Here is a 13,026-nt window from a genome sequence, read left to right on the forward strand (position 1 = left end):
AGATCCATTTGGATAGATGATTAGACACAAAAACAACATTAAAAAGCCAGGGAACAAACCATCCCACCCAAACCAGAATGGGTCAATAGCAAACTCCACTGATACCACAGTGGAGGAAATGTCAGAGAAGAAATTTAGAAATTGTATAGTTAAACTGATCTGCAAGATAAAATATAATGTAAGTAGTGAAATCAGAAAGAAGATATAAGAAGTGAAAGATCACTTCAATAAGGAGAAATTCTGAAAAAGAATCAACTGGAATAGTCCGAGAAGGGCGATAGCTGGGTCAAAAGAGTGAACTAGGCTGCCTGCTGAGGGATGGAACCGGCCCCTCCACCAGTGCCTGCAAGCTAGGCGAACCTGCAACCCACGGGCGGGTCAGGTCCAGCAACCAGCGGAGTCACAGAACAGCTACACGCGCCTGCAGGGAACACGGACAGGACCCACCAGTAGGTCAGGGCCGGCGGCCTGCTGAGGGGCAGGCCCGTCCTCTCCCCCAGTGTCTGCAAGGTAGGCGGGACTGTGACCACCGGCAGATCGGCCGAGCAGCCTGCTGAGGGGCGGAACCGCCCCCCCCCCCCCCGCCCCAGTGCCTGCAAGCTAGGCGAACCTGTGACCCATCGGGAGGTTAGGCCCAGCAACCTGCGGAGTGACAGAGGTGCCCCTCGCGCTGCTGAGTAGGCGGACCTTTGACCGACCAGCAGAGCAGACCTAGGGCCTGCCAGCGTGGTAGACGGATCACACCAATTGGAGGAGGATCACAGCCACTACCTGCCCTGAAAGGGTGTTTTTTCAACTATACAAGAGCAATATAAATAGAGGGAAAATTTCAAAAACACAACAGTTTCACCAAGCAGAAAGAAATGCCAGCAGTATGAAAAGACAAGGAAAGAAAGGACCACAGGCAATACAGGTCAACTCAACTTTAGAAGAGGTAATAGGTGCAACAGATGGAATGTCAGATAGAGAGGTCAGGATATACATGCTTCAGATGATCTGGAGTCTCAAGGAAGACATGAGACAGCAAAATCAGACAATGAAAGATCACATTGACAAACAAATCCAGGAAGTAAAAGATCAATTTCACAGGGAGATAGAGGTAATAAAAAACAAACAAATAGAAATACTAGAAATGCAGGAAACAATAAACCAACTTAAAAACTCAATTGAGAATACTACCAGCAGAGTAGATCACTTAGAAGAGAGAACATCAGACAATGAAGACAAAGTATTTCAACTGGAAAAGAACATAGACAGCTCAGCAAGTCTCCTAAGAAACCATGAGCAGAACATCCAAGAATTATGGGACAACATCAAAAGACCAAATTTAAGAGTCATTGGGATACAGGAAGGCACAGAGCTCCATACCAAAGGAATAAAAAGTCTATTCAGTGAAATAATACGAGAAAACTTCCCAGACTTGAAGAATGAGACAGAATCCCAAATCCTAGAAGCCTACAGGACGCCGAATGTGCAAAATCATAAGAAATCCACACCTAGACACATTATAATGAAGATGTCCAACATACAGAATAAGGAGAGAATTTTAAAAGCTGCAAGAGAAAGAAAGCAGATTACATTTAGGGGTAAACCAATCAGGATAACAGCTGATCTCTCAACACAGACTCTGAAAGCTAGAAGATCCTGGAATAACATATTTCAAACACTGAAAGAAAATGGGTTCCAACCAAGAATCGTGTATCCGGTGAAATTAAGCTTCAGGATAGAAGATGAAATTAAAACCTTCCACGATAAACAAAAGTTAAAAGAATTCGCAGCTAGAAAACCATCTCTTCAAAAAATCCTTGGCAAAACACTATAGGAAGAGGAAATGGAATATAACATTGAAAACCAACAATGGGAGGTAGGACAGTAAAGGGAGGAAAGTAGTCAAAGAGGATAACAAATCAGGTTTAGTAACATCAATAAACAAATATGGATAGAAAAACAAACCATATCTCAATAATAACCCTGAATGTTAATGGCTTAAACTCACCAATTAAGAGACACAGGCTAGTAGAATGGATCACAAAACAAGACCCAACAATATGCTGCCTACAGGAGACACATCTGATAGGAAAAGATATTCATAGACTGAAGGTGAAAGGTTGGGAAAAATCATACCACTCATATGGACTGCGGAAACAAGCAGGAGTGTCCATACTCATATCTAATAAAATAGATTTCAAGCCAAAGTTAATAAAAAGGGATAAAAAAGGACACTTCATACTGCTCAAGGGAACCATACACCAACAAGACATAACAATCATAAATATATATGCCCCAAATAATGGTGCAGCTGTGTTCATCAAGCAAACTCTTCTCAAGTTCAAGAGTCTAATAGACCACCATACAATAATCATGGGAGACTTCAACACACCTCTTTCACCACTGGACAGATCTACCAAACAAAAGTTAAATAAGGAAACTATAGAACTCAACAACACAATTAACAACCTAGACTTAATTGACATATATAGACTATACCACCCAACATCAAGTAGTTACACTTTTTTCTCAGCAGCACATGGAACCTTCTCAAAAATAGACCATATATTATGTCACAGGGCAACTCTTAAACAATATAAAGGGGTAGAGATAATACCATGCATCTTATCTGATCATAATGGAATGAAACTGAAAATCAATGATAAAAGAAGGAAGGAAAAATCAAGCATCACTTGGAGAATGAACAATAGGTTGCTGAATGATCAATGGGTTTTAGAAGACATCAAGGAGGAAATTAAAAACTTCCTAGAGTTAAATGAAAACACAGACACAACATATCGGAACCTATGGGACACATTGAAAGCAGTTCTAAGAGGAAAATTCATTGCTTGGAGTTCATTCCTCAAAAAAAGAAAAAACCAACAAATAAATGATCTCATACTTCATCTCAAAATCCTAGAAAAAGAAGAGCAAAACAACAGCAAAAGAAGTAGAAGGCAAGAAATAATTAAAATCAGAGCTGAAATTAATGAAATTGAAACAAAAGAAACAATTGAAAAAATTGACAAAACTAAAAGTTCGTTCTTTGAAAAAAATAAATAAAATTGACAGACCCTTAGCCATGCTAACGAAGAGAAGAAGAGAGAGAACCCAAATTACTAGCATACGAGATGAAAAAGGCAATATCACAACAGACACTTCAGAAATACAGAAGATAATCAGAAATTATTTTGAATCCTTATACTCCAATAAAATACAAGATAGTGAAGGCATAGATAAATTCCTTAAGTCTTATGATCTGCCCAGATTGAGTCAGGAGGATATAGACAACCTAAACAGACCAATAACAATAGAGGAAATAGAAGAAACCATCAAAAGATTACCAACTAAGAAAAGCCCAGGACTGGATGGGTATACAGCAGAGTTTTACAAAACCTTTAAAGAGGAACTAACAGCAATACTTTTCAAGCTATTTCAGGAAATAGAAAAACAGGGAGAACTTCCAAATTCATTCTACGAGGCCAACATCACCCTGATCCCGAAACCAGACAAAGACACTTCAAAGAAAGAAAACTACAGACCAATATCTCTAATGAACCTTGACGCAAAAATCCTCAATAAAATTCTGGTGAATCGGATTCAAATACATATCAAAAAAATTATACACCATGATCAAGTAGGATTCATCCATGGGATGCAAGGCTGGTTCAATATACGGAAATCAATAAATGTTATTCACCACATCAATAGACTTAAAAATAAGAACCATATGATCATCTCCATAGATGCAGAAAAAGCATTCGACAAAGTACAGCATCCCTTTATGGTTCAAAACTCTAGAAAAATTAGGGATAACTGGATCATACCTCAACATTGTAAAAGCAATCTATGATAAGCCACAGGCCAGCATCATTCTGAATGGAGAAAAATTGAAGGCATTCCCTCTAAGATCTGGTACAAGACAGGGATGCCCTCTCTCACCACTTCTGTTCAACATAGTCCTCGAAACACTGGCCAGAGCAATTAGACAGACGAAAGAAATTAAAGGCATAAAAATAGAAAAAGAAGAACTTAAATTATCACTATTTGCAGATGATATGATTCTATACCTAGCAGACCCAAAAGGGTCTACAAAGAAGCTATTAGAGCTAATAAATGAATTCAGCAAAGTGGCAGGATATAAGATCAACACGTATAAATCAAAGGCATTCCTGTATATCAGCAACAAACCCTCTGAAATGGAAATGAGGACAACTACTCCGTTCACAATATCCCCCCAAAAAATAAAATACTTGGGAATCAACCTAACAAAAGAGGTGAAAGATTTATACAATGAAAATTACAGAACCCTAAAGAAAGATATAGAAGAAGACCTTAGAAGATGGAAAAATATACCCTGCTCATGGATAGGCAGAACTAACATCATCAAAATGGCAATATTATCAAAAGTTCTCTATAAGTTCAATGCAATGCCAATCAAAATCCCAACAGCATTTCTTGTAGAAATAGATAAAAGAATCATGAAATTCATATGGAATAATAAAAGACCCAGAATAGCAAAAACAATACTAAACAGGAAGTGTGAATCAGGCGGTATAGCGATACCAGACTTCAAACTATACTACAGAGCAATAGTAACAAAAACAGCATGGTACTGGTACCAAAACAGGCGGGTGGACCAATGGTACAGAATAGAGGACACAGTAACCAATCCACAAAACTACAACTATCTTATATTTGATAAAGGGGCTAAAAGCATGCAATGGAGGAAGGATAGCATCTTCAACAAATGGTGCTGGGAAAACTGGAAATCCATTTGCATCAAAATGAATCTGAATCCCTATCTCTCGCCATGCACAAAAGTTAACTCAAAATGGATCAAGGAGCTTGACATTAAATCAGAGACACGGCATCTGATAGAAGAAAAAGTTGGTTATGATCTACATACTGTGGGATCAGGCTCCAAATTCCTCAATAGGACACCCATAGCACAAGAGTTAACAATTAGAATCAACAAATGGGACTTACTCAAACTAAAAAGTTTTTTCTCAGCAAAAGAAACAATAAGAGAGATAAACAGGGAGCCTACATCCTGGGAACAAATCTTTACTCCACACACTTCAGATAGAGCCCTAATAACCAGAATATATAAAGAACTCAAAAAATTAGACAATAAGATAACAAATAACCCAATCAATAAATGGGCCAAGGACCTGAACAGACACTTCTCAGAGGAGGACATACAATCAATCAATAAGTACATGAAAAAATGCTCACCATCGCTAGCAGTCAGAGAAATGCAAATCAAAACTACCCTAAGATACCATCTCACTCCAGTAAGATTGGCAGCCATTAGGAAGTCAAACAACAATAAGTGCTGGAGAGGATGCGGGGAAAAGGGCACTCTTGTTCATTGCTGGTGGGACTGCAAACTGGTGCAGCCAATTTGGAAAGCAGTATGGAGATTTCTTGGAAAGCTGGGAATGGAACCACCATTTGACCCAGCTATCCCCCTTCTCGGTCTATTCCCTAAAGACCTAATAAGAGCATGCTACAGGGACACTGCTACATCGATGTTCATAGCAGCACAATTCACGATAGCAAGATTGTAGAATCAGCCTAGATGCCCTTCAATAGATGAATGGATAAAAAAATGTGGCATTTATACACAATGGAGTATTACTCTGCACTAAAAAATGACAAAATCATAGAATTTGGAGGGAAATGGATGGCATTAGAGCAGATTATGCTAAGTGAAGCTAGTCAATCTTTAAAAAACAAATACCAAATGACTCCTTTGACATAAGGGGAGGAAACAAGGACAGGGTAGGGACGAAGGGCTTGAGAAGAAGATTTACATTAACAGGGTTGAGAGGTGGGAGGGAAAGGAAGTGAGAAGGGAAATTGCATGGAAATGGAAGGCGATCCTCAGGGTTATACAAAATGACATATAAGAGGAAAGGAGGGGTAAGACAAGACAATACAAATGGAAGAAATGATTTACAGTAAAAGGGGTAGAGAGAGAAAAGGGAAGGGGAGGGGAGGGGAGGGGAGGGGGGATAGTAGAGAATAGGACAGACAGCAGAATACATCAGACACTAGAAAGGCATTATGTCAATAAATGGAAGGGTAACTGATGTGATACAGCAATCTGTATACGGGGTAAAATTGGGAGTTCATAACCCACTTGAATCAAACTGGGAAATATGATGTACTAAGAACTATGTAACGTTTTGAACGACCAACAATAAAAAAAAAAAAAAGAATGAATGCGGGGCTGGGGTTGTGGCTCAGTGGTAGAGCGCTCGCCTAGCATGCGCGGGGCACTGGGTTCAACCCTCAGTACCACATAAATGTGAAATAAAGATACTGTGTCCACCTAAAAAAAAAAAATTTCAGGGTCAAAATTAATGTAAAATTTCTTCAGACAATATCATTTAGATGATAAATTTGTTATAGTTAATTATTAAGATATCCTGGATTCTATATGAGCAAGAAAGATATAAAAAATATGAATGGAATTTGAACATTTATTTTTTTCCACTCTTCTTTTGTGATCAAACATTCTTACTCTTATTTACACAGGGCATGAACACCAAGAGTAACTCATTTTTTTACGTCTTACCTGGATTGAAATTTACTGATGTTCTAGATTGTGCTTTCATGTATTCAAGAATTAAATTCCTGTTTCTATATTTGAAAAAAGCAATAAAATTGGCATTTTAACACTCATATGAAAACACTGACCAAATAAAATTCAATACTTTATAATTAAAAAAAAACTGATTTGATGATACATGCCCAATTCTGTGAACAGATTAAAATCCAAAGAACTGTACATTTCAAATGGGTAAATTATACAGCATGTGAGTTATATAACTCAATAAAACCATTATTTAAAAAAAATTCTAGTTGTAAATGGACATAGTGTCTTTATTTGTTTTTATGTGGTGCTGAGGATCAAACCCAGCGTCTTCACACATGCAAGACACATGTGCTCTGCCACTGAATTACAACCCCAGCCCAATAAAACTATTATTTAAAAAAGCAAATTATTACTGAAAAAAAAAAAGAGCGAACTATAGGGATACGGCCACATAAATGATTATAGTGGCACAATTCACAATAGCTAGACTGTGGAACCAACCTAGATGCCCTTCAATAGATGAATGGATAAAAAAATGTGGCATCTATACACAATGGAGTATTATGCAGCACTAAGAAATGACAAAATCATAGAATTTGCAGGGAAATGGATGGCATTGGAGCAGATTATGCTAAGTGAAGCTAGCCAAGCCCTAAAAAACAAATGCCAAATGTTTTCTTTGATATAAAGAGAGCAACTAAGAATAGAACAGGAAGGAAGAGCATGAGGAAAAGACTAACAGTAAACAAAGACGAATGGGGGGAGAGAAAGGGAGAGAGAAGGGAAAGCATATGGAAATGGTAGGAGACCTTCAATGATACACAAAATTATAAGAGGTTATGAGGGGCAAGGGGGAGGGGGGAAAAAGGGAGAGAATTGAACAACAGCAGAGGAGGTAGAGAGGGAAGAGGGGAGGGGAGGGGGGATAGTAGGGGATAGGAAAGGTAGCATAATACAACAGTCACTAATTTGCCATTATGTAAAAATGTGAGTATGTAACAGATGTGATTCTGCAATCTGTATTTGGGGGTAGAAATGGGAGTTCAAAACCCAATTGAGGGGCTGGGGATGTGGCTCAAGCAGTAGCGCGCTCGCCTGGCATGCGTGCGGCCCGGGTTCGATCCTCAGCACCACATACCAACAAAGATGTTGTGTCCGCCGAGAACTAAAAAAAATAAATATTAAAAAAAAAATTCTCTCTCTCTCTCTCTCTCTCTCTCTCTCTCTCTCTCTCTCTCTCTCTCCCTCCCTCTCCCTCTCTCACTCTCTCTTTAAAAAAAAATAAATAAATAAAAATAAAAAAACCCAATTGAGTCAAATGTATGAAAGATGATATATCATGAGCTCTGTAATGTTTTGAACAATCAATAATAAAAAAACTTGAAAAAAAAAAGAATCAACTGGAAATTCTCAAAATTAAGAAATTAATAAAACAAATTAAAAATTCAATGAAAAGCATTATCAATAGACTAGATCATTTGAAAGATATTTTTCAGGCAATGAAGACAAAGTACGTAGTCTTGAGAATAAAGTTGATCACTAAGAAAAGATGTTAAGAGACCATGAATATTTGGCCTTTTAATGTTATCCTATATTTTATGGATAGAATTTTAAAAGCAGCTAGAAAAAAATGACTTGTCACCTTTAGAGGTAAACCAATCTCGATATCAGCTAATTTTTCAACCCAGACACTGAAAGCTAGGAGGTCTTGGAATAATATATACCAAGCTCTGAAAGAAAATGGATGGCAACCAAGCATACTATGTCCAGCAAAATTAAGCTTCAGATTTGAAGATGAGGTAAAAACCTTCCATGATAATCAAAAGTTAAAAGAATTAACAACTAGAAAGCTGGCACTACAAAACATACTCTAAAAATATTTCATGAAGAAGAAATGGAGAATAAAAATGAAAACTGGCAGAAGGTAAAAGGACACTAAAAGAATAGTGTACCAAATGAGATTCTAATTCAAATTATAAACTAGAAATCAAAATGACAGAAATAAAAATCATGTCTCAATAATAACATTGAATGTTAATGGAATCAACTCATCAGCCAAAAGACATAGGCTGGCACAATGGATTACAAAACAAGACCAATTATAACTCATAGGTAAAGATATCCACAGAATTGTTAGAGTCTGTAAACAAGTCAGGATGGGCCTGGCAAATGTTAGAGTCTGTAAACAAGTCTGGATGGCGCCTGGCAAAATGCCGGAGGGAGTGGTTTATGAAGTAAGGCCAGTGAGCCATTGAGTGTGGAGATTTCTTATTGGTTGACTGATGTATCTAGTTTATGGTAATTAAGATAAGCTGTGTGGAATGTCTAAATACTACTCCTGTCCTACAATAAAGGGCTCCTACTCCTGCTGTATCAATATACACAAGTTGTCCCCCCCCCTTTATTTTGCTGCAGCCCGTCTGCGGCAGAGAATGAAGGTGAAAGGATGAGAAAAAAAGAAAAGAAAAAGAAAAACCTATCATTCACATGTGTCTTGTAAAAAAGCAGGGATTTCTATTCTCATATCTGATAAGGTAGACTTGAAGCCAAAGATCATCAGAAGAGATAAAGAAGGTCATTTCATACTGCCTTAAGGGAGTCATACAAAAACAAGAAATAACAACTAGAAATATCTATGTCCCCAAACAATGGAGCACCTATGTACATCAAACAAATCCTTCTCAATATCAAGAATTGAGTAGGTCACAACACAATAATACTGGGTGACTTTAACATGCCTTTCAGCACTATAAAGATAATCTAAACAAAACCTAAATAAGCTACAGAACTAAAAAATATAATTTAGACTCAATGGACATATATAATATTTAATCAATCAGTGACTGAATACAGTTTCTTTTTAGCCACATATGGAACATGTTCCAAAATAGATTATATTGTAGGACATAAAGCAACTCTTAGCAAATACAAAAAAAAAAAAAACAACAGAGATAATAACCTGTATTATATTTGATAAGATACAAAATAGAAATCACTTTCACACATGGAGACTAAATAATTCAGTATTTAATGATCAATGGATAGGAGAAGAAATCATGGGTGAAATTTTAAAAAAGCACTTAGAGGTAAATGAGAATTGCAACTCAACATATCAACATTTTGGGGACACTATGAAGGTGGTTCTAAGAGGAAAGACTATAGCATTGAACTCATACATTAACAGAACGATACCAAATATAACAATCTAACATTACATCTGAAGGCCCAGAAAAAAAAAGAAGAAAAAAAAATCAACACCAAAATCAGTAGAAGACAGGAAATAATTATATTCAGAGCTAAAATCAATGAAAGTGAGATGAAAAAAAGTTCAAAAAATCAACGAATTAAAAAAATTGTTTTTTTCAAAAATAAACAAAATTGATAAGTCCTTAGCCAAGCTAACCAGAGAAAAAAAAGCACATTGCTAAAATCCATGATGAAAATGGAAATATCACCACAGACACTAATGAAATACAGAGGATAATCAGAAGCTATTTTGAAAATCTATACTCCAATAAGCTAGAAAATTTTGATGTTGATAAATTCCTAGAGGCATATAACCTAACTAAATTGAACCAGGATGATATAGAAAATTTAAACAGATCAATTTCAAGTAATGAGAATGAAGAAGTCATCAAGAGTCTACCAACAAATAATTCCTTCTCAAAATATTCCATGAAATAGAAAAGAAGGTAACTTTTCCAAACTTATTCTATGAATCCAATATCACCCTGATACCAAAACCAAACAAAGACACATCAAGGAGAGAACACTATACACCAATATCCATGATGAACATAGATGCAGAAATTCTCAGTAAAATAATGGCAAGTCACATATAAAAACATATTAAAAAGATAGCATACCATAATCAAGTGGGTTTCATCCACCTGGAGAATGCAAGTTTGGTTCAACCTACAGAAATCAATAAATATAATTCATCAATCATTATCAGTAGACTTAAAGACATGAATAACCTGATTATCTCAATAAATGCAGAAAAAGGATCTGAAAATATATGGCATGCATTCATCATTAAAACACTAGAAAAAATAGGAATAAAAGGATCATACCACAACTTTGTAAAAGCTATATATAACAAACCAAAGGCCAACATCATTCTAGATGGAGAAAAACTGGAAAGCATTCTTTCTAAAAATAGAAACAAGACAGAGATACTCATTTTCACCACTTCTATTCAACCTAGTCCTCTAAACTGTAGCCAGAGCAATTAGGAAAAAGAATAAAATATAAGGAATACGAATAGGAAAAGAACAGCTAAAATAAGTTCTGTTTGCCAACAGCATGATCCTATATTTAGAACACCTAAAAAACTGCACCAGAAAACTTCTAGAACTTGTAAATGAATTCAGCAAAGTAACAGTACAAAATTAACACTCATAAATCAATTGCATTTCTACACTCCAATTACATATCAGCTGAAAGAGAAATTAGGAAGACCATCCCAATTATAATACCCCCTCAAGATAAATAGTTGGGAATCAATCTAACAAAAGAGGTGAGAAACCTCTACAAAGAAAATTACAGAACACCAAAGAAAGATATCGAGGAAGACCTCTTAGAAGATGGAAAGACCACCCATGTTCTTGGATAGGCAGAATTAATATTGTCAAAATGGCTATACTACCAAAAGTACTGTACAGATTCAATGCAATTCCTATCAAAATTCCAATGATGTTCTTCATGGAAATAGAAAAAAAGTCATGAAATTCATTTGGAAAACTAACAGGCCCAGAATAGCCAATGCAATCCTTAGCAATAAATTCGAAGTAGGAGGCATCACAATCCAGACCTAAAGTTAGACTACAGAGTAATAGTAGCAAACCAGCATATGCTGGTACCAAAACAAGCAAGAAGACTAACGCAACATAATAGAAGTCACAGAGAAAAACCCATATAAATACAGTTACCACATAGTAGACAAAGGTGTCATAAACATACATTGGAGCATAGATAGTCTTTACAACAAATGGATAGGGAAACTGGAAGTCCATATGTAGTAGAATGAAATTTAATTCCTAACTCTCACCTTGCATAAAGTTCAGCTCAAAGTGGATCAAGGACCTAGGCATTAGAACAGAAACCCCACACATACTAGAAGAAAAAGCAGTTACAACACTCCAGTATATCAGCTCAGGAACTAATTTTCTTAATGAGACCCCTAAAGTACAAGAAGTAAAAACAACAGTCAATAAGTGGAATGGCATCAAACTAAAAAGCTTCTTCAAAGCAATAGAAATAATCAAAAGTCTGAAGAGAGAACTTATAGAATAGGAGAAAATATTTACCACCTGCACCTCAGATAGAACATTAATCTCCAGGATATATAAAGAACTCAAACACTTCACACCAAACAAATGAAAAGCAAGTAACTTTATAAAACAAAATGGGCAAAGGAACTGAACAGACACTGAACAGAAAAATATAGTCAACAAATATATGAAAAAATGTTCAACATCTCTAACAATTAGAGAAATGAAATTAAAACTACACTGAGATTTCATGTCACTCCAGTCAGAATGGCAATTATCAAGAATATAAGTAATAATAAATGTTGGTGAGAATGTAGGGGAAAAGGTGCACTCATACATTGCTGATGGAACTGCAAATTGGTGAAACCACTCTGGGAAGCAGTATGGAGATTTTTTAGAAAACATGGAATGGAACCACCATTTGACCCAGTTATCCCACTCCTTGGTATATACCCAAAGGACTTAAAATCAGGATACTATAGTGACATGGCTGTATCAATGTTTGTAGCAGCTCAATTCACAATAGTTAAGCTATGGAACCAACCATTGTGCCCTTCAATAGAAGAATGGATAAAGGAAATATGGCTTATATCTACAATGGAGTGTTAGTCATAAGAAGAATGACTTTATGACATTTGCCAACAAATAAATGGATCTGGAGATTTATCATGCTAAGTGAAATAGGTTAGTCCCCCCAAAATCAAAGGTCAAATGCACAGTAGGGGTGAGTTGAGGGGAAGAATAGAAGAGCAGTAGAGTAGACAACGGGGAATGGAGGGAAGAAATAGGGGATAGGCAAAGGCAAGAGTAGAATGAATTTGACATTTTCCCATGTACGTATATGAAAACAACATAGTGAATCCCACCATCATGTACATCCATAAGAATAGGACTCTAACTAGAGTAAGATATGTTCTATGCTTATATAATTATATCAAAATGTATTCTGCTATCATTTGTTACTAAAAAGAATCGATAAATAAAAATTTAAAAATGCCAATTCTTCATTCTCCTCATTCTTAGTTCAATGTCTTACTTTATCCATAAAACTTATCATTCTTTAACATATGGTATAGTTGTTTAAAGTGTAATATTTATTGTCTGATTAAACTCACTACAATATAAACTGTATTAAGGAGGAGATGTATTCTTTTTTTT

Source organism: Urocitellus parryii, chromosome 3, assembly GCF_045843805.1.
Source record: "Urocitellus parryii isolate mUroPar1 chromosome 3, mUroPar1.hap1, whole genome shotgun sequence".
NCBI lineage: Eukaryota > Metazoa > Chordata > Mammalia > Rodentia > Sciuridae > Urocitellus > Urocitellus parryii.